Raw genomic sequence first — 26,100 nt, 5'->3', positions numbered from 1 at the left:
TCTCTCTCCATGTCAGTAGCAGCATAGGCGGAGGCGTCAGAATGCGGGCAGCCAAAGCTTGCACCCCTACCGGTTCATCCACAGACACAATCCGTTCTCACTCCCCATAAACTCCCTGCTCGTCATAGAAGTGAGCTTTCGGAATCTGGTCTGTAATGTTTATCATTTGAATTTTGAAGACGGTGTTCATGTGAGAACATTCTGTACGGAATAATGTGAGCAAGAGAAAAGCAAGACGTAGACGAACTGTTTTTTTTTACGGGTGGGTGGAAAAACAGGCATCCGGCCTCCGTGGAAGCGCCTATCGAGGTGTGGAAGTCAGATCGAAACAAAGTACATCGTTTCTGGTAAGTAGCCAAATGTTGTGGCTTCATGTAGGTTTACAAGCACACTGTCCAACAGAATGGCTACAACAATGTCGCTTTGAAAGGACTAGAAACAATGTTGCCAGTGGGCAATGTTGCGTCGCCACAAGGGTCTGGTTGAGTTGACCAACTATTTTGCTCGCTTGTCAAAATAGGACTAGCTACAGGACACCTACTAATATGAGTTGTATTAACACAATTATATGTGTTGCTTAAATACCTTAGTGAGTGGTTACAATGGGCAATACCATTGTCTATTTGCTTTCAGCCTATAGGCTACGCACCATTTGATTTTCAACACCATGTTGTCAACACCTTTTAGGCTATAACCCAGGAAAAGCTGAAGCTTGTAACGTTACATACAGTAGGTTATATTGAAAGTGCTGAGTATAGTATAAATTGGGTAAATAGTCAATGCCTTGACCCATGCCAGTTAAATGCATGTCATCACATTTTATACACAAAGATTCCTTTCAGTTTTACACTGGCTTCGTTTGTTTTTGCCAAGTTAATGTTTTGCTGTAGCCTATCTGAACCGTTAAAATAACAATGTATTATAGGTGTCGCACATTGTAAGTTTGTCAAATGTGCGTCTATGAAACTGATTGGCTACTGTGTACAATGTTAAGAATGAATGTAAGGTTGTTCGGCCAATAAGCTACAATTCAGTGTATAGATGTCTGAACTAGGGTAACTAAGTGTGTAATAGTGACGATGAGGAATTGGTTCCTTAGACCACAGTAATACCTGGCACAGAATAATCTCAGTGTAGCACCCATTGGCTGTGACTGCCTCTCAGGGAAACAATATCATGGTGGAAATGGATCAGTTCAGAGTCAGATTTCTCTCTGAAACCATGCCACAAAGATACCAGGCATGCAGACTGGCATAGGATACATCCCCCATTTAATATCATACCTTGAGGCAACATATTCTGTCCAAATGTCCCTCTTTCCTATCCTATCGGCAGACCCACACTTTGAGAGGTGTGTGTGTGATTATGATGACACTCGTCCTCCGGTGCTTGTCTCATTGGAGCAATGTCGTTTGACCTCTGACCCCTGTGGTGTTTTTCCAGTGGTGGTGTTGCATACATGTCTGTCTGGAACATCCCTTAACTGTGCTTCTGGAGCCAGCATGTCCCTGGGCTGAAGCATGCCCCCCCCACCCCAGTACTGCATGTGTCCAGCGAGTGTTTTTTCATCCATCACAGGTGTGTCTATGTGTGTCAAATCTTAGTAGTTGTCAGTTAGTTCTTGGCCAGAGGTATGTGTGTACATGTACTCAGGTTAGACCTAGCAGTTCCCTGCAGCTAGAATGACCCAGATCAGGGTTATGTAGGCAGGTTGTTCTAACTGTGTGAAACCAATCCCTCAGGACAGGCTAATTATACTGACCCAAACCCTCATTTTTCTGTCCCAACTCTCTCTCTAGAGTGCTACAGTGTAACCATGCTGATAACAGCATGCCAAGATAGCTGTGATATTGATCAGTCTCAGTGCTGGGAGGTGAAGCGCATGGAAGGATAACAGAGACAGAATCAGATTATATTCAGAAGTGATGGTGTACTGGTGCTCCATGAATTCCTCTGTCATGACTCATGAAAGGGCTCACACTCATCCTCTCAGGTCTGATTAAATATGATCATGTCGAATATTCATGGCAGTTGCTAAGAATATCGTGCTGTACAGTCTTTTGCCAGCCCCCTCTCTCTTTCGCTCTGTTTTTTTTAAATGTCTCTCTTTTTGTCTCTCCCTTGTCTCTCTCTTGTTTCTCTCTCTCTCTCTCTGTGTGTGTGTGTGTGTGTTAACTCCCCTCTCTCCTCCTTTGACACCAGACTCTAAGGCGGTACCATCCTCTCTCTCCCTCTGTCTTTGGGAAGGTTCCTCTGTGAGTCTTCTTTTCACGGGACCCTCTGCCTACTATACCCACAGTGTCTCACTGTCCGTCTGACAAATGTTCAATCCATATGTCTGTCTGTCTGCCTTCACATGCAAATCAGCAGACCAAGTCTGAGGGAGAAGAGACGAGAGGAGGTGGTCCAGCAGTGATGGAAAAAGTACTCAATTGTCATACTTGAGTAAAAGTAAAGATACCTTAATAGAAAATGACTCAAGTAAAAGTGAGTCACCTAGTAAAATACTACTAGATTAAAAGTCTGAAACTATTTGGTTTTAAATATACATAAGTATTAAAAGTAAAAGTACGAATAATTTAAAGGAATTGGGGTCCCGAGTGGCGCAGCAGTCTAAGATACTGCATCTCAGTGCAAGCTGTTGGCACTACAGTCCCTGGTTTGAATCCAGGCTGAATCACAATTAACAGAGAAAGGCCCACAGTGGCAGTGCACACATTGACACTGCAGATGTGCTAAAGTACGCAGTATGCTCATGAAGTTCCTGTCTGCTATGGGAGGGGGGATATCTCACTGACATGCTTACAGAAGATCATCCTAGGTTAGAACACACAGTTGCCATTGACAACAGAACCAGGCGCTTTCTCTATTTCTATCCATCCCAATTTATGAGGTATCGCTCTCTCACTCACTCACGCACTATCATATCAGGCCTTAATCTTGTGTTATGTAACTGTGTCTTGAGAAAGCTCATTGATTAGGGACAAGAGTTACAGCACACACCGTGCCCCACAGCCAGAACTGTAGCTAGCACTGAAGACATAGCTAACACCATACTGAGGCATGAACAAGTTCGTGTTTATATGTGTGTGTGGGCGATATATTTTCCATGAATTTCTTCCTCTTTAGTCCTTGTGTGAATGTTCATGTGTGTGTCTCTGTGCCTGTGAGGCGTGCACGTCCCTATTCCTACTAGTAGGATTATGTGTGGAGGAAGAGATGGATCGGGAAGGCAGGCCACCTCACACAGCCCTCTGCCTCTCCCCTCAGTCTGGTCAGCCAAGGGTTAAACTGTTTGCCTGGACGTGTGGAATGTGACATCAGATAATCATTAGGGGCAATCAGATGCTTTCCCTCAGTTCCTGATTCAAGAGAGGGAGGACAGAGAAGAGAGGGAGGAGAAGGAGTGGATGCTGATGAAGACCCCCTTTATCTGATGCCATGTGTCTTCGGGACATGGTGCTTTGTCATTGGGTGTATTTTGGGTCACGTAGCAATTATGTATTTTTTTTCGGGACAGTCTAATTGTAGGCTTGATAATGAGTGTAATTATTGCAGCCTTCGTGGGCCTCACTCCCACACAGACATATTAAAGAGTCTTAGAACTGAGGTAAAGGAATGTTCAGACAGCTATAGAACGAACCAGAAAACAGCATTCTGTAAAATGGAATACACCGAGGTGTTACTTCTATCATTGCTATTTTCCCATTGTCATAGTCATGTGCAGTATAAACAATATACATGACTAAGTATTGACAATACACCATTAAAGTGTAAAGGAGATCATTTGATGGGGGGGCCATGCCTAAAACCTAATGACTTATTGTCTATCTCCACCTACGTAGTGTGTGTGTGTGAGAGAGACAACTGTTGACCAGCCCTTTTTCCCAGGCCTGCTTTAGAACATGGGTGACTGAATCAGCACAACTAGCGAGGGGAGGCGGAGGGACAGACCACGTATGCACACATGCTGATTATGGAAGTTATGTCAGCCATGTAAGGAATGTGGAAGAGGGGTGGGCTTGTGTGTTTTGTATGGTGGGGATCATCCCATTGTGTCTCTATTAATAGTTTGAAAGTGAAACTGAGGAAGTTGTGGTGGAGACGGCTCAACTGTAAAAGACATTCAGTGTAGTTGATTAGTGGTTTGATGTGCTGACTAGTCATGGTATTTTAGTACTGTGTCAACGGTCTTCGCTGTTTGTGTCTGGTGTATTGCTCTGCCAACTAATAGACTGTACTTTCAAGGTGTGTTAGACACGCACACTTCCTTGGCTTGCTATGGCGACAGAGCCACAGCTTCCTTCCTGCTGTTCTATGAAGAGAGTTGAGGTCATACACAGAAATCAGCCATTTATATCAGCCTGCAATGTGTGTGTAGGCCAACAGTACAATACCAGTCTATTGTCATCTGGTTTGGATGTCATCTTATATGAATGGCTCTGGACAAGAGTTGATGTACGTGGTGTGTGTTCTGGTGGGAATGGGACGCCTTCTGAGGGATATACTTTCTGTCCCCTGAAAAGAGTTTGGAGGGAGGCGTGGTGGGGTTTGAGGGGTTTCTGTAGACGAGCCCAATGCCCCCCTTTCGTTGTCTGAAGAGGGGCATTGTGGGAACTGGAGCAGCCCTTTTGGAAGGAGCCCAGGGTCTGATTAACACCACCCCGGTACCATGCACAGACCGGCACTGTGTGTGTGTGCACTTACACATTCTGTCTTTGTCCCATCTTTTTTTTCTCCCTCTCCCCCTGAGGAAACTGTCCCATCATGCGTTGCCCTGTGGGGGTTGGGACATTGGCTTGTAATCTGGAGATTAGAGGGTGGCATTGTCCGAGCAGCAGCAGACTGACAGATTATTCTCACACACACAAACACACACACACACACACACATACACACGAACAGTAGCACTCGTACACTAAGCACACCACATACTGTACATACACACTTCAGATACTGTACTCATTATACACACTCATAGGTAAATTCCCTGAAATAGACACACGCACAACAGCACAAACTGACTGTGTCTAATACAGAGTGATGGTGTCCCGTTAGTCTTTCCTGTCTGCCGTGCTGAAATAGTCATGAATCCGTAATCTCCAACCAGCCTACACTATACACAGAGTAACATGAATTCAGCTACGATAACAGGACAAACCCTACCTTGTTATGTAACTTCACATAGTGGGGCATGGCACACTGTTCTGACAGGCACGTAGTTTACATTCCTTCACAGTGCTGTACAGACCCTCATATCCCAACCCGCATAGCACACAGGTACAGCAGAGTACGGAGTCTGTTGACTCTGGTTCACTAGTTCAGCTGACACTGTGGGGCTCTGGAGCTGTAGGAAGTCATGGGAACGTTGTTAGTTAGCAAACAGACAAGAGGCTGAAGAAATTGAATCTAGGCGAAGCTAAAGTTACATCACAAAAAGGGTTTGTTCTGTTCTAGCTGAACTCGTGTGTGTGTGTGTGTGTGTGTGTGTGTGTGTGTGTCGGACATTGTATCTTGGTGCCAATTTGTCTCAGGACTCTTTTGAAGGGTCTTGGGTAGAGGTCGACCGATTATGATTTTTTTAACGCCGATACCGATTTATTGAAGGAACAGAAAAAGCCGATACTGATTAATCGTCGATTTTAAAATAAATAAATAATAACAAATATATATTTTTTTGTAATAATGACAATTACAACAATACTGAATGAACACTTATTTTAACTTAATATAATACATCAATAAAATCAATTTAGCCTCAAATAAATAATGAAACATGTTCAATTTGGTTTAAAGTGTTTGAGAAGAAAGTAAAAGTGCAATATGTGCCATGTAAAAAAGCTAACGTTTAAGTTCCTTGCTCAGAACATGAGGACATATGAAAGCTGGTGGTTCCTTTTAACATGAGTCTTCAATATTCCCAGATAAGAAGTTTTAGGTTGTAGTTATTATAGGAATTATAGGACTATTTCTCTGTATACCATTTGCATTTCATATACCTTTGACTATTGGATGTTCTTATAGGCACTTTAGTATTGCCAGTGTAACAGTATAGCTTCCGTCCCTCTCCTCGCCCCGACCTGGGCTCGAACCAGGAACACAACGACAACAGCCACCCTCAAAGTATCGTTACCCATCGCCCCACCAAAGCCGCGGCCCTTGCAGAGCAAGGGGAACAACTACTCCAAGTCTCAGAGCGAGTGACGTCACCGATTGAAACGTTATTAGCGCGCACCCCGCTAACTAGCCAGGCATTTCACATCGGTTACACCAGCCTAATCTCGGGAGTTGATAGGCCTGAAGTCATAAACAGCTCAATGCTTGAAGCATTGTGAAGAGCTGCTGGCAAAATGCACTGTTGTGCAATGTTTGAATGAATGCGTACGAGCCTGCTGCTGCCTACCATCGCTTAGTCAGACTGCTCTATCAAATATCAAAACACAGACTTAATTATAACATAATAACACACAGAAATACGAGCCTTTGGCCATTAATATGGTCGAATCCGGAAACTATCATTTAGAAAACAAAACATTTATTCTTTCAGTGAAATACGGAACCGTTCCGTATTTTATCTAAAGGGTGGCATCCCTAAGTCTAAATATTGCTGTTACATTGTACAACCTTCAATGTTATGTCATAATTATGTACAATTCTGGCAAATTAATTACGGTCTTTGTTAGGAATAAATGGACTTCACGCAGTTCGCAACGAGCCAGGCGGCCCAAACTGCTGCATATACACTGACTCTGTTGCACTGAACGCAATAGAAGTGACACCATTTCCCTAATTGTAAGAAATTCATGTTAGCAGGCAATATTAACTGAATATGCAGGTTTAAAAATATATACTTGTGTATTGATTTTAAAGAAAGGCATTGATATTTATGGTTAGGTTTGGTGCAGTGCTAAATCATCACCCGTTTGGCAAAGTAGGCTGTGATTCGATGAGAAATTAACAGGCACCACATTGATTATATGCAACGCAGGACACGCTAGATAAACTAGTAATATCATCAACCATGTGTAGTTAACTAGTGATTTATGTGAAGATTGAATGATTGTTTTTTATAAGCCTGCCCTTTGGACTAGTAACCGGAATGTTGCATAAACGAATCCCCGAGCTGACAAGGTAAAAATCTGTCGTTCTGCCCCTGAACAAGGCAGTTAACCCACCGTTCCTAGGCCGTCATTGAAAATAAGAATTTGTTCTTAACTGACTTGCCTAGTTAAATGAAGGTGTAAACTTTGTTTTGCCAAATCGGTGTCCAAAAATACCGATTTCCGATTGTTATGAAAACCTGAAATCGGCTCTAATTAATTGGCCATTCCGATTAATCGGTCTACCTCTAGTCTTTGGTGACAGGCTATGTGTGTGTTGAAGATGACACTTGTGCTCAGATAAATTATTAACATTGTGAACGCTTGGTCGTCCTGACTGCAAGTGGGGTTAAAGTGGTATTGGGAGGAGGTAGTGAGCTAATGGGAAACATGGCTGAGAGGCAGGCCATACTCATGAATGACTTCCTATCCCAGTCTCATTTTCTAGCCATTCTGCCTTCACAGCCAAATCAGAGGACATGGTGATAATGGAGAGAAAAGGAGACTAGCTGAAACTGTTGAGAGGCCTGAGCGAGAGGGTGGAATGTTTCTCTTTCTGACTTCCTAACCCTCACTCAGGTGACGAGGAATGTCACACCTGGAGTGACCGGGACAAAGACAGGAAGCACCACTGGCTGGCCCAGTGGGAACAGAACAGAGACCGTGGGACGCAACAACCACCTGTGCTGGCCTGGGTGTCTCCGGGACGACCTCTAGGTGAACCTGGTGGGCACACCTGTTCTCTAGGGCTTTGTGGTTTAGAGTTGGGGCCTGGGGCAGGTTGTGAGGAAGGGGAGGATCAATAGGGAAAGGGGGATCAGGGAAAGGATAACAGTGGGAAGAATACAGTGAAGTGATAAAGCATTGAAACATGCAAGGATGAAATAATTGATCTGCTCTTCACGTTGTTGGAAAACACTTCCAGATAACTTAGGCATTTTACTGCTAATGTTCATATCCGTCTTGTGTGTGTTTGTGTGGGACATGTGTCCCTCCTATCTCTGTCCTGTGGAATGGGAACTACTCCAGCTGATCCTTGCAAAGAGGAAGCCTGTGTTTTGGGACACACTCGCACGTTCCCTGTTGTGCTCCTCTGGCTGGCTGTCCTGAGTCGTCCGGAAGCAGCTCGTTAGACCTTGTTAGTGTGGCATGGCTTTAAAGGAGAAGAAGAAGTAAATAGCAAGATGTGTAACTGTAAGGCTGAGAGGGCTGGTGGGAGGAAGGTGCTACAGGAAGAGAGGATGGATGGGCTGACAGTTATTGACTTGGCTGTCAGACGACAGGGGGTTCAATAACCGCACCGGTGTGGCCTTCTGCTCCTCGCACACACAGAGGGAGACAACGAAGCACAGAGTCTTTTATCTTCTCAAATGGTCGTCATGTGAGACTGAGACATTGCCAAAGTTGGTTAAAGGGTAGCGGTCTAGGCAACCCCAAAGGGTTGTATGTAGCTGGCTGTGAGCATGTGTGTTTAGGGGTGAGGTCTGGGTCCTGTTGGACTCTGTCCCGTTCATCTCCCCATTTGACACAGGGATAATGTATAGCCTAGTCTGTGCTTATCCTCTTATCTCCCACACACACACAGTGCTTTTTCTCCCTTTCCAACCCCCCCTTGCTGCACACATGACACTGTAGTGTCTGGGAATCAATTCAAACCGTGTGTGTGTGTCTGTGTGTCATGCCACTCACTATGGGGCTCTGATCACTTATTTTCCTGCTTTAATCTGTGGGTTGTTTGTATTTTTGATCGGACAGACTCACTTTTCTGATAGATTTTTCCACAATAAAGTAGCTATGACTGAGAGATGTTTGTCCCACCTAGCTACTGTATCTTAAGATGAATGCACCAACTGTAAGTCACCCTGAATAAGAGCGTCTGTTAAATAACTAAAATGTGAAGAGAGAGAGAGAGAGAGCGGGAAGGAGCACATGCCTGTGTGGTATTTATGCTTGTCTGTGTATAATGGCATGCCTGTCCTGTGTAGAATACACTGTATTCAGCTGTGAGTCTGCAGTACCCAGTCCTAAAAATAACCCCCTTACTGCCCCTCTCCTCCCTCCCCCTTTCACCCATCCCCTTTCTCCTTCCATATCCCTATCTCCCCACTGTTATCTCCTTTCTCTCTCTCTGCCTTCCTTCTGTTCCACTTCTCTCCTTCTCTACAGGATCTGATCGTTCCTCTTTCTCTCTGTCTCTGCCCTCCTTCTGTTCCACTTCTCTCCTTCTCTACAGGATCTGATCGCTTCTCTTCTCTCTTGCTCTGTCTCACTCTCTTGGCATCCTCTCTCCACTCTCACACTGAAGGAGATTTTACAGCATTTGGGACATAGGTATTTCTGTCTCTGTTTGCGCAAGGGCCTCTAATGTACACACACACTCTTACTCACTCACACACTCACACACATGTCCATTACCCGTTGGCTCTGTTATTTCAGCTCATCCCTCAAGGGTCAGTCACGCTGAAACTCTTTTAGCTCCTTACACTGAGAGGTGTGTGCGCGAGCTGGTGTGACTGGCTCAGTTCCAGTCAACCAGTGTGATGGATGTCAAGCAGCAGACTTTTGTGCTAACACATCCCATTACATCACTGTGAATGGTTGCCCCCTGGCTGCACTGGTTTATGGTTATTGGCAGCAGCAGTCATTACCTCTCAGCCGGTTGGCTCGTGTGGGTTTTGGGAGGTCAGGCGTCCCCAGGTTGTCATAGTGATATGCCCGACCCCTCACCCCTGAGCTGCAGGTCAAAAGATCAGAGGGGAGGCAGCGTTATTTCTCTAATGGCTGTGTTCCGTTATTTATGTTGCTATCTCATCTGTGTTTTTGGGGGAGGTTGTTTGGTAGGCTAGCTGAGATAAGGCTAAGTTTGGTTAAGGGGATGGTTTGTGTGTGTAGGATAAGGTTTGGGTTCATGGTGTGGAGGGGGAGTGATGAGGGAGGGGATTTGATGAATGCCTCGGGCCTAACCAGGTTAGCGTTGATTGTATTTGATTTGGAACTGAGCTGCCTCCAGAGGGGTGTACTATAAAGCACTCAATGAGTTAGCCAGCGAAGTGACAAGTCAAGCACGTGGTGTAATGAGTAGGATTCTGTGTGTTCACATGCAAAAGTGATTGCTTTTGATAAAAACACTATCTGCTTAGAAAATTCTGACATATTTGATGTAAAATACAGTTGAAGTTGGAAGTTTATATACACCTTAGCCAAATACATTTAAACTCTGTTTTCACAATTTCTGACATTTAATCCTAGTAAAAATTCCCTGTTTTAATTCAGTTCGGATCACCACATTTATTTTAAGAATGTGAAATGTCCGAATAATAGTAGAGAGAATGATTTATTTATTTCATCACATTCCCAGTGGGTCAGAAGTTTACATGCACTTAATTAGTATTTGGTAGCATTGCCTTTAAATTGTTTAACTTGGGTCAAACTTTTCGGGTAGCCTTCCACAAGCTTCACACAATAAGTTGGGTGAATTTTGGCCCATTCCTCCGACAGAGCTGGTGTAACTGAGTCAGGTTTGTAGGCCTCCTTGCTCGCACACACATTTTCAGTTCTGCCCACAAATTTTCTATAGGATGGAGGTCAGGGCTTTGTGATGGCCACTCCAAATACCAATTTGCCACAACTTTGGAAGTATGCTTGGGGTCATTGTCCATTTGGAAGACCCATTTGCGACCAAGCTTCAACTTCCTGACTGATATCTTGAGATGTTCCTTCAATATATCCACATAATTTTGTTGACAGCATGACTGAGCAGCACAGGTTACTGATTGATATGAAAAAGGCCCTTCTCCTCCCTCACTTTTCCCCCCCGTTAACGTCACGGGCCATAGCCCGGTGCACCGCGGTTCAGCTTAATGGAACTCCCTCAGGGTCCAGGAAGGGGGTGTAATGCTGTGTTTGGATGAGTGCTCGGAAGTATCTTGTCGTCTGCATGTCTATAACCCCATTCATTTGATGACCGTGGTGGTTTTGGTTAGTAAGGCACACCTGCAAGATGAGGAACCCCTCTGGCACTGGTGTGTGTGTGCGTACTGGTGTGTTTGTGTGGTGGCATACAGGAGTCTGTGACTGTCTTTGATCTTTATATCATAGGGGTGATGTCAGCTAGCCCAGGGTTAAGCCTATAACTGTAGCCCATCACTCACCTCCATGTACACAGCAGACTGATAGAACAGGTAGGACTGGGGGATATGGCCTAAAAATCAAATCTCCAATTGTAATTTATTTTTTTCATCTGAATAAGCTTTGCTGCACAATTAAAGGGCAATACACCACATTTCAAACAGTCAGCAATAATCTAATGAATTCAGGGCTTGTAAAATTACTCCTAGGCTAAATATAAGCCTTACACAACCAGAAGACCCACTAATTATTACATTATTTTATCAAAAGCTGTTTAACCTGCTTTAAAAAAAATATATATATTATTCCCTGATCGGGCTTTCAAGTCTGTCAATAAAAATGCCCTTTTTGTTAAAATTGTAACCAGAACCATGCTCAATGCAGATCCACCAATAATGACCAACTTCTGGTTGCAGGCATTATAGAAAATGAACACGGGTCTCAAACAATCTCTCAAGCACAAGCCCACTCGCTAATGAGTAGCCAGCTAATCTTTTATATTTCAAGTCTAGTCCAACTTGGCTCTATTTGCTTGCTAACAAGGTAGAACAGTTGAACTGCTCTGAATAGACTCGGAACGCTCATCAAAACAACAAAAAAATGCATTCTTGTGATACAGGCATTTGGAACATCACGCTCAAACCCAATTTTTTATTGATTTGATATATCCCCCAGCCCTATGGACAGGTACTAGGTGTTTGCCTCAGGGGTGTAGTTGAATAGCTTATCACGGTGTTAACCGTATTAGCCTCGGTTCTCTGGAAGGAAGGGTCATTGACATGTATTTAACATTTTGTATCTAAAAGTATAATTGAGAACGAATTCATCAAAGTTGGCATATTTATTTAATTTTGGCCTTACCCAGTCCTCCTTTAAGACGAGGTGCTGCAAAGCAAAAGTTGATGTCATATGAAGCTTTACCACTTGCTCTGAAATATGAATAGAATTTCTATTTCACACACATGTACATTTCATTTATGAATATGGCAAATTATAAACAGAAATATTGAAAATTATTATTTTAGATTTGGCATTTTTTCTTGTATATTATTAAACATAATATACTCTACTGGCATATCAATGTTTCAGCGTTGGATCTCTGCTAGTTTTAAAGTTTAAAGAATCTCTTTTTATAGAACGATTGGCACAGTAGGCAATGTAACCAATCACGGCACTCCTTTTATTGGTGTCATTACACATCCTGCAAATCACCACCTGAGGGGACCATTTTGAATCCATTTTCACATTCACTCTGTTGGTAATGCTGACAAATTGGATCATAACAAAAGTAGCAGGGATCCCACTCTGGAACTTTTGATTTGACCGTAAAGGATATTACATTTGTACTTTTCTATATTCATGTTTTAGATTTTTTTTGTAAGCAAAATTAACCTAAAAACGTGTTAATTGAAATCAATATACTACTCATATTACAGAGCAAGCGGTAAAAGCTTCATATGACACCAATTGTTGCTTTGAAGTGCCTACAGATGAAACGGTATGGAGTCTTAAAGGAGGGCAACTTTGATGAATTATTTCTCAGTTATGTTTTCAGATGCATATGTCAAGAGAACTTCCTCCAAAGAACCCTTCTATGGATGACATTTCGTGAACATTTCAAAATCATGGTATTCTTTGGGGGGGGGTTCCTGGTTTCGTATTGAATTACAGTACAGCTCGGTCTCTGTTCTTTCTCTGTACTTTCCTCAGCTAACAGTACATGCCTGGAGTTACCCTGGTGATGTCATGCCTCTTACACAAACACAAAGACGCCATTCTGTTCTTCACTCCAAATATGCTCACTTTCTCTTTTCCTCCCTCTCTTTATCCTTTGCTTGCTCGCTCTCGCCTTCACACTCTCTCGCGTGCACATCGACACCCACATATTCACATAAGTCTTTTCTCATTCCATTTATTTTTTATTTTTTCCATTTTCAATTGGATATTAATTTGACCATTTCATATTTCCTAGTTACTTGACAAAGAGTGGGAGTGAGACTGGAGGAGAAAGAGCAACCAGCCAGATAGAGTTCTGGGATAGTCTAGACCTCCTAATCTTTTGGAAGCAGAATATAGACTCTGGGGCCTTGGTCACCATGGTGACGAGAGGAGTTCAGGGTCTAGAGAGAGACAAAAGGGAGAGGGACAAAAGTTGCTGTTCTCTTTTTCAATTTCAAGGCAGATTTCCCTAAATGGGGGTGGAACTACTGTATCTTACTTTAGGGACATGCCTTCAAGGGAGCTGTCTTAGTTGTCAAATTTGAAGGAATTGACTTTGATGTGAGTGTGTGTATTAGTCTTAATTAGGCCTTGTCGTCTGCCGTCTCTCCCCCGCCTGCCCTTTGAAGTCTCCTCCTCTTCGCTGAGCTCTAGCTTACCCATGATGCACTGGGGGACCCCCAGAAGGACAGGCTAAGGGGAACGAGGGAAGATCTGAGGAAGTGCCTGGTTTGGTATGTGGGTCAGGATTTCACAGAAGAATGTATAGGCTGTGTGTGTGCCTGCTTGCGCATGCATGTTTTTTTGAAAGGATGCTGATTACAGAGAGAGAGGGGGAGAGACGAGGAGGATACCGGGACAGAGCCCATCAGCCAGTGTGTTGGATTGTGTTTGATGGGGAATTCTCTGTGCTTTCTCTTTCACATCATTTAGATATGCCAGATGCTGTATCCCCCCCAGCCCTGTCAAATGAGCTCTCTTTGTTTTGGTGTGGCCCAGAGATAATACCTGTCTCTGTTACATCCCTCTATCTGAGAGAGTGCTTATCTCGCTGCACAGGGGCAGCAGGTAGCCTAGTGGTCAGAGTGTTGGGCCAATAGTTGAAAGGTTGCTAGATCAATAACTGAAAGTTTGCTAGATCGAATCTCTGAGCTGACAAGGAAAAAAATCTGTCGTTCTGCCCCTGAACAAGGCAGTTACCCCACTGTTCCGAGGCCATCATTGTAAATAAGAATTTGTTCTTAACTGACTTGCCGAGTGAAGTAAAGGTTAAATTAAAACAGTGTATCATACTTTCATCAAAATTGCAATATCCATATCTCAAGGCTGATTAAATTGTGTAAAACATCATGAATGTAACATGTAATAAGGATCCCCTGAAACTCTGACCAACACTTTGGTTCCTACACTATCACAACAACTTCTACAGGTTTTTTTTCATTAGTTGTCATACTAAACAACACCAAACATAGAGTTGGAATACTCATTTTATTTATATGATTCCAACAGTTCACCCAAGTGTTTTGATCTAAATCGCAAGTAAAATCACATTTGCAATATTTGGTTAAAAAAAATCACAATTAGATGATTTGCCCATATCTTGGAGCCCTACCTGTACAGCAGGCTTCCCCAGCTGGTGGCCTGTGGGTGATTTTATTTGTCTCCCCAAGTTTTCTGAGCAAAAATAAAAAGCTAGATATTTTTTATTTTATTGTTTGCAATAAAAGACTGTACAAAACCACCAGCACATCAGGACCAAGTGATTTTTAATTTTGGAAATCTGTTCTGAACTATTACCATGCAAAATATATATTTATTTATTTATTTATTTTGTACACATACTGAGTGAACAAAACACCTGCTCTTTCCATGACACCGACCAGGTGAATCCAGGTGAAAGCTATACGATCCCTTATTGATGTCACTTGTTAAATCCACTTCAGTCAGTGTCGATGAAGGGGAGGAGACAGGTTAAAGAAGGATTTTTAAGCATTGAGACATGGTTTTCTATGTGTGCCATTCAGAGGGAGAATGGGCAAGACAAAAGATTTACAGTAAGTGCCTTTGAACAGGGTATGGTAGTAGGTGCCGGGCTTTCTGTCAAGAACTGCAACTCAATATTAGTGAAGTGTTCTTAATGTTTTGTGCACTCAGTGGATGTGATCTTATACAATGTGAGCAAGGTTTTAAATGATTTATGTTTTAGTCAATTTGCAGTCTACAAATTATTAGAAATTATGTTCCAGCCCCCTGACCATCTGCTCAAGAAAACAATGTCCTGTGGCTGAATATAGTTGATGATCCCTGTGTGTGTGTGTGTGTGTGTGTGTGTGTGTGTGTGTGTGTGTGTGTGAGAGATGTGTGTTAGAGAATGAGTGTGTGGTTGTGTGTTCTCCTGTGTGCTGATACAGGATTCTGGACCCTGTCCAATGGGAACCAATGAACCACTAGAGAGATGGTGAGTTAGAGAATGAGAGAGAGGTTGAGTTTTCTCCCTGTGCTGCTGATACAGGATTCTGGACCCTGTCCAATGGGAACAGCTAATCTAGTAACTCTATATCTACACTGCAGGGTGGCAGAGAGGGATCTGCTCTAGTTAGCGGAGATGGGATCAGCAGTGTGTGTTTTTTTTTCTTGTTGGATAGAAGACTGCCCAACACACACACATTGGAGGACAGCTGTGGCTTCCTTGGCCCTCAGTTGTTCTCATATTTCCTTGCCAGCTCATTCAGCAGGTAAAGAATGTGTGTGTCACTCCCCACAGCAGCAGACACAACCTTTGTCTCAGCAACCCAATCATCCACAGCCTGCCCACTTTCCTAGCCTGTCTGCCCAAGGACAGTGATGATCTGAGGGGCAGACACAGGCATACTCAGTCCCAGCCACATGACCAGGCCTGTGTCCTGCACTCTGCCCATTGGCAAAAGGAAGGAGTCTGGAAGAAGAGTTTACAGTCTAAACAGACACCTAAGTATTTGTAGTTGTCCACGTATTCTAAGTCAGAGCTGTCCAGAGTAGTGTTGCTGGACAGGCAAGCAGGTGCGGGCAGTGATCGGTTGAATAGCATGCATTTAGTTTTCCCTGCGTTTAAGAGCAGTTGGAGGCCACGGAAGGAGAGCTGTTTGGCATTGAAGCTCGTCTGGAGGTTAGTTAACACAGTGTCCAAAGAGGGGCCAGAAGTATACAGAATGGTGTCGTCTCCGTAGAGGTGTACCAGAGAATCACCAGCAGCAAGAGCAACATCATTGATGTATACAGAGAAGAGAGTCGGCCCGAGGGTTGAACCATGTGGCACCCCCATAGAGGCTGTCAGAGGTCCGGACAACAGGCCCTCCGATTTGACACACTGGACTCTATCAGAGAAGTAGTTGGTGAACCAGGCGAGGCAATCATTTGAGAAACCAAGGCTGTCAAGTCTGCCAATAAGAATGTGGTGATTGACAGTCGAAAGCCTTGGCCAGGTCGATGAATACGGCTGCACAGTAATGTCTCTTATCGATGGCGGTTATGATGTCGTTTAGAACCTTGAGCGTGGCTGAGGTGCACCCATGGCCAGCTCTGAAACCAGATTGCATAGCAGAGAAGGTACGGTGGGATTCGAAATGTTCAGTAATCTGTTTGTTAACTTGGCTTTCGGAGACCTTTAGAAAGACAGGGTAGGATAGATATAGGTCTGTAGCTGTTTGGGTCTAGAGTGTCACACCCTTTGAAGAGTGGGATGACCACGGCAGCTTTCCAATCTTTAGGAATCTCAGACGATATGAAAGAGAGGTTGAACAAGCTAGTAATAGGAGTTGCAACAATTTCGTCAGGTTGTCTAGCCCAGCTGATTTGTAGGGGTCCAGATTTTGCAGCTCTTTCAGAACATCAGCTATCTGGATTTGGGTAAAGGAGAAATGGTGGGTGCTTTGGCGGGTTGCTGTGGAGGGTGCCGGGCAGTTGACCAGGGTAGGGGTAGCCAGGTGGAAAGCATGGCCAGCTGTAGAGAAATACTTACTGAAATTCTCAATTATAGTGGATTTATCGGTGGTGACAGTGTTTCCTAGCCTCAGAGCAGTGGGCAGCTGGGAGGAGGTGTTCTTATTCTCCATGGATTTTACAGTGTCCCAGAACTTTTTTGAGTTAGTACTACAGGATGCAAATTTCTGTTTGAAAAAGCTTGCCTTAGCTTTCCTAAGTGCCTGTGTATATTTGTTCCTAACTTCCCTGAAAAGTTGCATATCACAGGGGACTATTCGATGCTAATGCAGAACACCACAGGATGTTTTTGTGCTGGTCAAGGACAGACAGGTCTGGAGTGAACCAAGGACTATATCTATTCCTCGTTCAACATTTTTTTTTTTGAATGGGGCATGCTTATTTACGATGGTGAGGAAGGCACTTTTAAAGAAGTATGTGTGGGGACCACGATGTGTGGCTGATAAGATAAATGGAGAATGTTCTGTTGGAAAATCATATTAGTGAACTCAGAACACACTCTTCCCCCTCCTGCTCACTCTTTTTTTCTCTCTCTCCTGCTCTCTCTGTTTTTACCTCCATCTCAATTGAATTTAAGGGCTTTGTTGGTATGGGAAACATATGTTCACATTGCCAAAGCAAGTGAAGTAGATAATAAACAAAAGTTAAATAAACAATACAAATTAACAGTAAACATTACACTCACAAAAGTTCCAAAAGAGTAAAGACATTTCAAATGTCATATTATGTGCAAATAGTTCAAGTACAAAAGGAAAAAAACATAAATATGGGTTGTATTTACAATGGTGTTTGTTCTTCACTGGTTACTCTTTTTTTGTGGCAACAGGTCCCACATCTTGCTGTTGTATTTCACCCATTAGATATGGTCGTCTGTGTAATCTGAGAGAAGTATGTCTCTAATGTGGTCATACATTTGGCAGGTTAGGAAGTGCAGCTCAGTTACCACCTCATTTTGTGTGCAGTGTGCACATAGCCTGTCTTCTCTTAAGAGCCAGGTCTGCCTACGGTGGCCTTTCTCAATAGCAAGGCTATGCTCACTGAGTCTTTAAGTTTGGGTCAGCCACAGTGGTCAGGTATTCTGCCACTGTACTCTCAGTTTAGGGTCAAGTAGCATTCTAGTTTGCTCAGCTTTTTTGTTAATTATTTCCCCCTTCATCACTCTGTTTTACCTCCTTCTCTCTCTCTCTCCCTCCTAATCACTCTGTTTTACCTCCTTCTCTCTCTCTCCCTCCTGCTCTCTCTGTTTTTATCTCACTCTCGTCTTTTCCTTTTATCTCTCACTCCATCTCCCCTGACTCTCTTTACAGCAGGTTTGTTGTGCTTAAACAGATGAAGACACCTACAGAAACATTCTCACACACACACACGTTTATTTTACTATCCTTGTGAAGACCACCAAACGGTTGATTCCCATCCAAAATCCTATTTTCCCTAACCTTAACTCTACACCTAATGCTTAACCCCGAACGTAACCCTAATTGTAAACGTAACCCTTAAGCCTAAAATAAGCTTTTTCCTTATGGGGATAGGTGGAATGTCCCCACTTGTCTTCAGGTCCCCACAACGATAGTAAAACTAAAAACACACACACTCCCCTCCTTCATTAACTATGTTTGTTTTAATGAGATCAACTCCAGCCGAGATGAGAAGAGAACCATGTCATACCCGTGCAACACACACGCGCGCGCACACACATGCTTAAACCTGACATCAAAGCGTCCCTGCCTTCACCCTGCCTGGTACATGGTGGGTGTTAGGGCATGTGAAGGGTGGGGAGACTAATCCCCTAACACACACAGTGTTTCATAGATTTTCATTGGTAGATTAGTGGTTGACTGGCGAGGGGGGATGTGCTGCTGTATGTGTTTTATATGCGTTGGCCTGGGGCATATTTGAGGGCACAGATAGAAATGTCATGTATAGAGCTGATGTGATTCCTCACTCTTCATGACAGAGAGGCATGTCTGTTCTACACTATATATTTGTATCTGATCGTTCTTTGACGTTGTGCCCTATTGACCGGCACCTCCAAGCCTGGAGGTAATTTGAGTTTACAGGATTAGGCTGGACATACACTCAGTATGTGCACTGGGGAGCGGTGTGTGTGGGTTTGTGTGTTCGGATCAGGGTTGGGATCATTGCAGCCACAGATCCAGACAGTCATTGATTTGAATGATTCCTGCAATGCACACACATGCCATCAGGAACGACAGAGAAGGATGGCGTTGGCGTGCGTGCGTGCGCGTGCGTGCGTGCTGTGTGCGTTTAGACAGATGGTGTCTACAGTCGTGGCCAAAAGTTTTGAGAACGACACATATTAATTTTCCATATGGTTTGCTGCTTCAGAGTTTTTAGATATTTTTGTCAGATGTTACTATGGAATACTGAAGTATAATTACAAGCATTTCATAAGTGCCAAAGGCTTTAATTGACAATTACATGAAGTTGATGCGAAGAGTCAATATTTGCGGTGTTGACCCTTCTTTTTCAAAAACCTCTGCAATCCGCCCTGGCATGCTGTCAATTAACTTCTGGGGCACATCCTGACTGATGGCAGCCCATTCTTGCATAATAAATGCTTGGAGTTTGTCAGAATTTGTGTGTTTTTGTTTGACCACCCGCCTCTTGAGGATTGACCACAAGTTCTCAATGGGATTAAGGTCTGGGGAGTTTCCTGGCCATGGACCCAAAATATTGAGGTTTTGTTCCCCGAGCCATTTAGTTATTACTTTTGCCTTATGGCAAGGCATTGTTTGTCACCAAACTGTTCCTGGATGGTTGGGAGAAGTTGCTCTCAGAGGATGTGTTGGTACCATTCTTTATTAATGGCTGTGTTAGGCAAAATTGTGAGTGAGCCCACTCCCTTGGCTGAGAAGCAACCCCACACATGAATGGTCTGATGGTAAGCGCTCACCTTGTCTTCTCCGGACAAGCTTTTTTCCGGGTGCCCCAAACAATCGGAAAGGGGATTCATCAGAGAAAATGACTTTACCACAGTCCTCAGCAGTCCAATCCCTGTACCTTTTGCAGAATATCAGTCTGTCCCTGATGTTTTTCCTGGAAAGAAGTGGCTTCTTTGCTGCCCTTCTTGACACCAGGTCTTCCTCTTTTTCCAAAGTCTTTGCCTCACTGTGCATGCAGTTGCACTCACACCTGCCTGCGCCATTCCTGAGCAAGCTCTGTACTGGTGGTGCCCCGATCCCGCAGCTGAATCAACTTTAGGAGACAGTCCTGGCGCTTGCTGGACTTTCTTGGGCGCCCTGAAGCCTTCACAACAATTGAACCGCTCTCCTTGAAGTTCTTGATGATCCGATAAATGGTTGGTTTAGGTGCAATCTTACAGGCAGCAATATCCTTGCCTGTGAAGCCCTTTTTGTGCAAAGCAATGATGACGGCACATGTTTCCTTGCAGGTAACCATGGTTGACAGAGAAAGAACAATGATTCCAAGCACCACCCTCCTTTTGAAGCTTCCAGTCTGTTATTCAAACTCAATCAGCATGACAGAGTGATCTCCAGCCTTGTCCTCGTCAACACTCACACCTGTGTTAATGAGAGAATCACTGACATCATGTCAGCTGGTCCTTTTGTGGCAGGGCTGAAATACAGTGGAAATGTGTTTTGGGGTTTCAGTTCAGTTGCATGGCAAAGAGGGACTTTGCAATTAATCTGATCACTCTTCATAACATTCTGGGGTGTATGCAAATTGCCATTATACAAACTGAGGCAGCAGACTTTGTGAAAATTAATATTTGTGTCATTCTCAAAACTTTTGGACACGACTGTATACAGTTGAGCAAATGATCTCAGAGGGAGTGAAAGAGAAATGTATACTACGTGACCTAAAGTATGTGGACACTTGCTCATCGAACATCTCATTCCAAAATCCTGGGCATTAATATGGAGTTGGTTCCCCCATTTGCTGCTGTCACAGCATCCACTTCTGGGAAGGCTTTCCGCTAGATGTTGGAACATTGCTGCTGGGACTTGCTTCCATTCAGCCATGAGCATTAGTGAGGGTGGGCATTGATGTTGGGCGATTAGGCCTGACTAACAGTCACTTCAGCACCTCAGCGGTCCCGTTCTGTGAGCTTGTGTGGCCTACCACTTCGTGACAGAGCCGTTGTTGCTCCTAGACGTTTCCACTTCACAATAACAGCACTTACAGTTGACCAAGGCATCTCTAGCAAGGCATACATTTGATGAACGGACTTGTTGGAAAGGTGACATCCTATGACTGCCAATGTTTGTCTACGGAGATTGCATGGCTGTGTGCTTGATTATATAAACCTGTTAGCAACGGGTGTGGCTGAAATTGCCGAATCCACTAATTTGAAGGGGTGTCTACATACTTTTGTAAAAATAGTGGATATGGGTGGAGAGATGGATAGTTAGATAATCTTGGTCCTCTTCTTGTGTCTCTGTCTGTCTGATGTGAGGTTAGTGCTGTGTTAGGATGTTTTCTTGATGTAGTGGCTAACTGTATCCCATGTGTGAGAGCGAGACACACACACACGGCAACCTTCACTGCTAGCTGGCAGTGTGTTATCACTGTGTCCAGTATGGGATGGTGTGAGGGGGTTAGAAGGGTGGGTCCCGCTCGTCCGAGGGGCGTCACCGCAGCAACACAATGGGCAGGAAAACTGGCCTGGTGCAGAGGGAGCAAGGTGTTTCCTATGACCTGGCTTACTGCTGTGTCAGCATGCACACACACATACTGATACACATAAACACACACACTGATACCCAAACCATACACTGATACATACACACATACTGTATTCTACATTTATGTATATTTACCATACACACACAAATCATACACTAACATATCCACACAACACATAATTCATTGGTACTTACACACATACAGTGGATCCTACACGGATGGATGCACACAAAACACAGCCATACCATCGGACCAGGCATGTATTTGTGTTGCTATGGAATGTGGCCAGTTCTCCCAGTCTGTGGCCTTTTCACCTCCCATCACACTCAGCCTGCCTCGGCCAATCACTGCAGCCACTGGACTAGGTCTGTCACTGCAGCCCACCAATCACACAACAAGACACAACCACATGACGACCACTGCTGCTACTTAGGGTGTGGCCAATCTGAGGACACTGATGGTGAGGTCAGTGTGTGTGTGTGTGTGTGTGTGTGTGTTAAGTGTGTGTATGACTGCTATTCCTATATGTAGCTGGTACTGTGGATTTGAAGCTCATCTCTGTATTGCACCTCTCATTATGTAATTTTAGCCACAGTAGATGGCCTTGATAAATTATGTATGAGTGTCTGCACGTGTGTGTCTGCGTGTGTGTGTGTGTGAATGCATTTTGCTTGCAATTAAGGAAAGCAGTATAATGTTTGGATGTTAAATTCATGTTTAATTCGTGCTTTATGAAGGCCCTAGCTGAGTGCTGAGGAGAGGTGTGGTGACTGCAGTATTCATCTTCTCATCATGAATATTAGATTAAAAGGAGGTGTAGTTTATTTATGAAGGGTGCTATTTTAGCACACCCGTGTGTTCTCGGCCTCTACATACTCTTGCAGCTTAAGGTTTGGGCTTCTCACTGTCTTATGTGTGTTCATGTGTTGGTAGCATGTACAATATCAGTCCATACTGGAATAATAACATGGTCACTCCAACCCCGCTGTACCAATTTCAAGATAAGGAAGCTAGCATGTTGCTATGTGAGCAACATTTGAGAGAGTTCTCAACTATATTATTCGTTGCCGTCTATTTACCACCACAGAACAAAGCTGGCACTAAGACCGTTCTCAAGGCCATAAGTAAAGAAGAAAATGCTCACCCAGAAGCGGCACTCCTAGTGGCTGGGGACTTTAAAGCAGGCAAACTTAAATCTTTGGGGTAGAAGCTGTTGAGGAGCCTTTTGTCCTCGACTTGGTGCTCTGGTACCACTTGCCGTGCGGGAGCAGTGAAAGCAGTCTATAACTTGGGTGACTGGAGTCTCTGACAATTTTATGGGCTTTACTCTGACAACGCCTATTACAGTGCCTTGCGAAAGTATTCGGCCCCCTTGAACTTTGCAACCTTTTGCCACATTTCAGGCTTCAAACATAAAGATATAAAACTGTATATTTTTGTGAAGAATCAACAAGTGGGACACAATCATGAAGTGGAACGAAATTTATTGGATATTTCAAAACTTTTTTTAACAAATCAAAAACTGAAAAATTGAGCGTGCAAAATTATTCAGCCCCTTTACTTTCAGTGCAGCAAACTCTCTCCAGAAGTTCAGTGAGGATATCTGAATGATCCAATGTTGACCTAAATGACGATAAATACAATCCACCTGTGTGTAATCAAGTCTCCGTATAAATGCACCTGCACTGTGATAGTCTCAGAGGTTCGTTAAAAGCGCAGAGAGCATCATGAAGAACAAGGAACACACCAGGCAGATCCGAGATACTGTTGTGAAGAAGTTTAAAACCGGATTTGGATACAAAAAGATTTCCCAAGCTTTAAACATCCCAAGGAGCACTGTGCAAGCGATAATATTGAAATGGAAGGAGTATCAGATCACTGCAAATCTACCAAGACCTGGCCGTCCCTCTAAACTTTCAGCTCATACAAGGAGAAGACTGATCAGAGATGCAGCCAAGAGGCCCATGATCACTCTGGATGAACTGCAGAGATCTACAGCTGAGGTGGGAGACTCTGTCCATAGGACAACAATCAGTCGTATATTGCACAAATCTGGCCTTTATGGAAGAGTGGCAAGAAGAAAGCCATTTCTTAAAGATATCCATAAAAAGTGTCGTTTAAAGTTTGCCACAAGCCACCTGGGAGACACACCAAACATGTGGAAGAAGGTGCTCTGGTCAGATGAAACCAAAATTGAACTTTTTGGCAACAATGCAAAACGTTATGTTTGGCGTAAAAGCAACACAGCTCATCGCCCTGAACACCCCATCCCCACTGTCAAACATGGTGGTGGCAGCATCATGGTTTGGGCCTGCTTTTCTTCAGCAGGGACAGGGAAGATGGTTAAAATTGATGGGAAGATGGATGGAGCCAAATACAGGACCATTCTGGAAGAAAACCTGATGGAGTCTGCAAAAGACCTGAGACTAGGATGGAGATTTGTCTTCCAACAAGACAATGATCCAAAAAATAAAGCAAAATCTACAATGGAATGGTTCAAAAATAAACATATCCAGGTGTTAGAATGGCCAAGTCAAAGTCCAGACCTGAATCCAATCGAGAATCTGTGGAAAGAACTGAAAACTGCTGTTCACAAATGCTCTCCATCCAACCTCACTGAGCTCGAGCTGTTTTGCAAGGAGGAATGGGAAAAAATTTCAGTCTCTCGATGTGCAAAACTGATAGACATACCCCAAGCGACTTACAGCTGTAATCACAGCAAAAGGTGGCGCTACAAAGTATTAACTTAAGGGGGCTGAATAATTTTGCACGCCCAATTTTTCAGTTTTTGATTTGTTAATTTTTTTTGAAATATCCAATAAATGTCGGTCCACTTCATGATTGTGTCCCACTTGTTGTTGATTCTTCACAAAAAATACAGTTTTATATCTTTATGTTTGAAGCCTGAAATGTGGCAAAAGGTTGCAAAGTTCAAGGGGGCCGAATACTTTCGCAAGGCACTGTATATAGGTCATGGATGGTAGGAAGCTTGGCCCCAGTGATGTACTGGGCCATTCGCACTACCCTCTATAGCACCTTACGGTCAGATGCCAAGCAGTTAGCATACCAGGCGGTGATTCAACCGGTCAGGAAGCTCTTGATGTTGCAGCAGTAGAACGTTTTGAGGATCTGAGTACCCATGCCAAATCTTTTCAGCCTCCTGAGGGGGAAAAGGTTTTGTCGTGCCCTCTTCACGACTGTCTTGGTATGTTTGGACCATGATAGTTTGTTGGTGATGTGGACACCAAGGAACTTGAAATTCTCGACCCGCTCCACATTAGCCCCGTCGATGTTAATGGGGGCCTGTTCGGCTCGCCTTTTCCTGTAGTCCACAATCGGCTCCTTTGTCTTGCTCACATTGAGGGAGAGGTTGTTGTCCTGGCACTACACTGACAGTTCTCTAACTACCTCCCTATAGGCCGTCCGTATCATTGTTGTCTGTGATCAGCCTACCACTGTTGTGTCGTCAGCAAACTTAATGATGGTGTTGGAGTCGTGTTTGGCACGCAGTCATGGGTGAACAGGGAATACAGGAGTGGACTAAGTACAAGACACTTCATGGCTAGCTGTAATCATTTAGGGAGGTCCGTGCATGCTTTGAGTACACGTCCTGGTAATCCGTCTGGCCCAGCGGCTTTGTGAATGTTGACCTGATTTAAAGGTTTTGTTCACATCAGCTACCGAGAGTGTTATCACACAGTCATCCAGAACAGCTGGTGCTCTTGTGCATGCTTCAGTGTTGCTTACCTCGAAGCGAGCTTGCAAGGCATTTAGCTTGTTTGGTAGGCTTGCGTCACATGGCAGCACGCGTCTGGGTTTCCCTTTGTAGTCTGTAATAGTTTTCAAGCCCTGCCACATCCGAAGAGCATCAGAGCCGGTGTAGTAGGATTCAATCTTAATCCCGCATTGACACTTTGCTTGATTGATGGTTCCTCTGAGGGCATATCGGGATTTCTTATAAACGTTCGGATTAGTCTCCCGCTCCTTGAGAGCGGCAGCTTCTAGCCTTTAGCTCGATGCGGATGTTGCCTGTTATCCATGACTTCTGATTGGGATATGTACATACAGACACTGTGGAGACAACGTCATCGATGCACTTATAGATGAAGCCGATGACTGAGATGGTGTATTCCTCAATGCATTGGATGAATCCCGGAACATATTCCAGTCTGTGGTGCAAAACAGTCCTGTAGCATAGCATCCGCGTCATCTGACCACTTCCGTATTGAGCGAGTCACTGGTACCACCTGCTTTAGTTTTTGTTTGCAAGCAGGAATCAGGAGGATAGAATTGTAGTCAGATTTGCCAAATGGAGGGTGGCAGAGAGCCTTGTATGCATCTCTATGTGTGGTGTAAAGGTGGTCTAGGATTTTTTTTTCTCTGGTTGCACATGTGACATGCTGGTAAAAATGAGGTAAAACTGATTTAAGTTTGCCTGCATAAACGTCCCCAGCCACTAGGAGGGCCGCTTCTGGGTGAGCATTTTCTTCTTTGCTTATGGCCTTAT

The 26,100-nt window shown here is 43.9% G+C and overlaps 1 protein-coding gene across 2 annotated transcripts in view; it reads left to right on the top strand.

Moving 5' to 3' along the window:
- The window catches only part of LOC135514878 (cyclin-dependent kinase 17), a 39,798-nt gene continuing 13,698 nt past the window's right edge, over positions 1 to 26,100 (top strand). For both annotated transcript variants that reach the window (XM_064938551.1, XM_064938553.1), the window contains exon 1: positions 1 to 347. The gene's annotated coding sequence lies outside the window, so the exon portion shown is untranslated. The remainder of the gene's footprint in view (positions 348 to 26,100) is intronic.

Source organism: Oncorhynchus masou, chromosome 26 (assembly GCF_036934945.1).
Source record: "Oncorhynchus masou masou isolate Uvic2021 chromosome 26, UVic_Omas_1.1, whole genome shotgun sequence".
In the NCBI taxonomy this organism is placed as follows: domain Eukaryota; kingdom Metazoa; phylum Chordata; class Actinopteri; order Salmoniformes; family Salmonidae; genus Oncorhynchus; species Oncorhynchus masou.
This window is presented reverse-complemented; position numbering and strand designations above follow the sequence as displayed.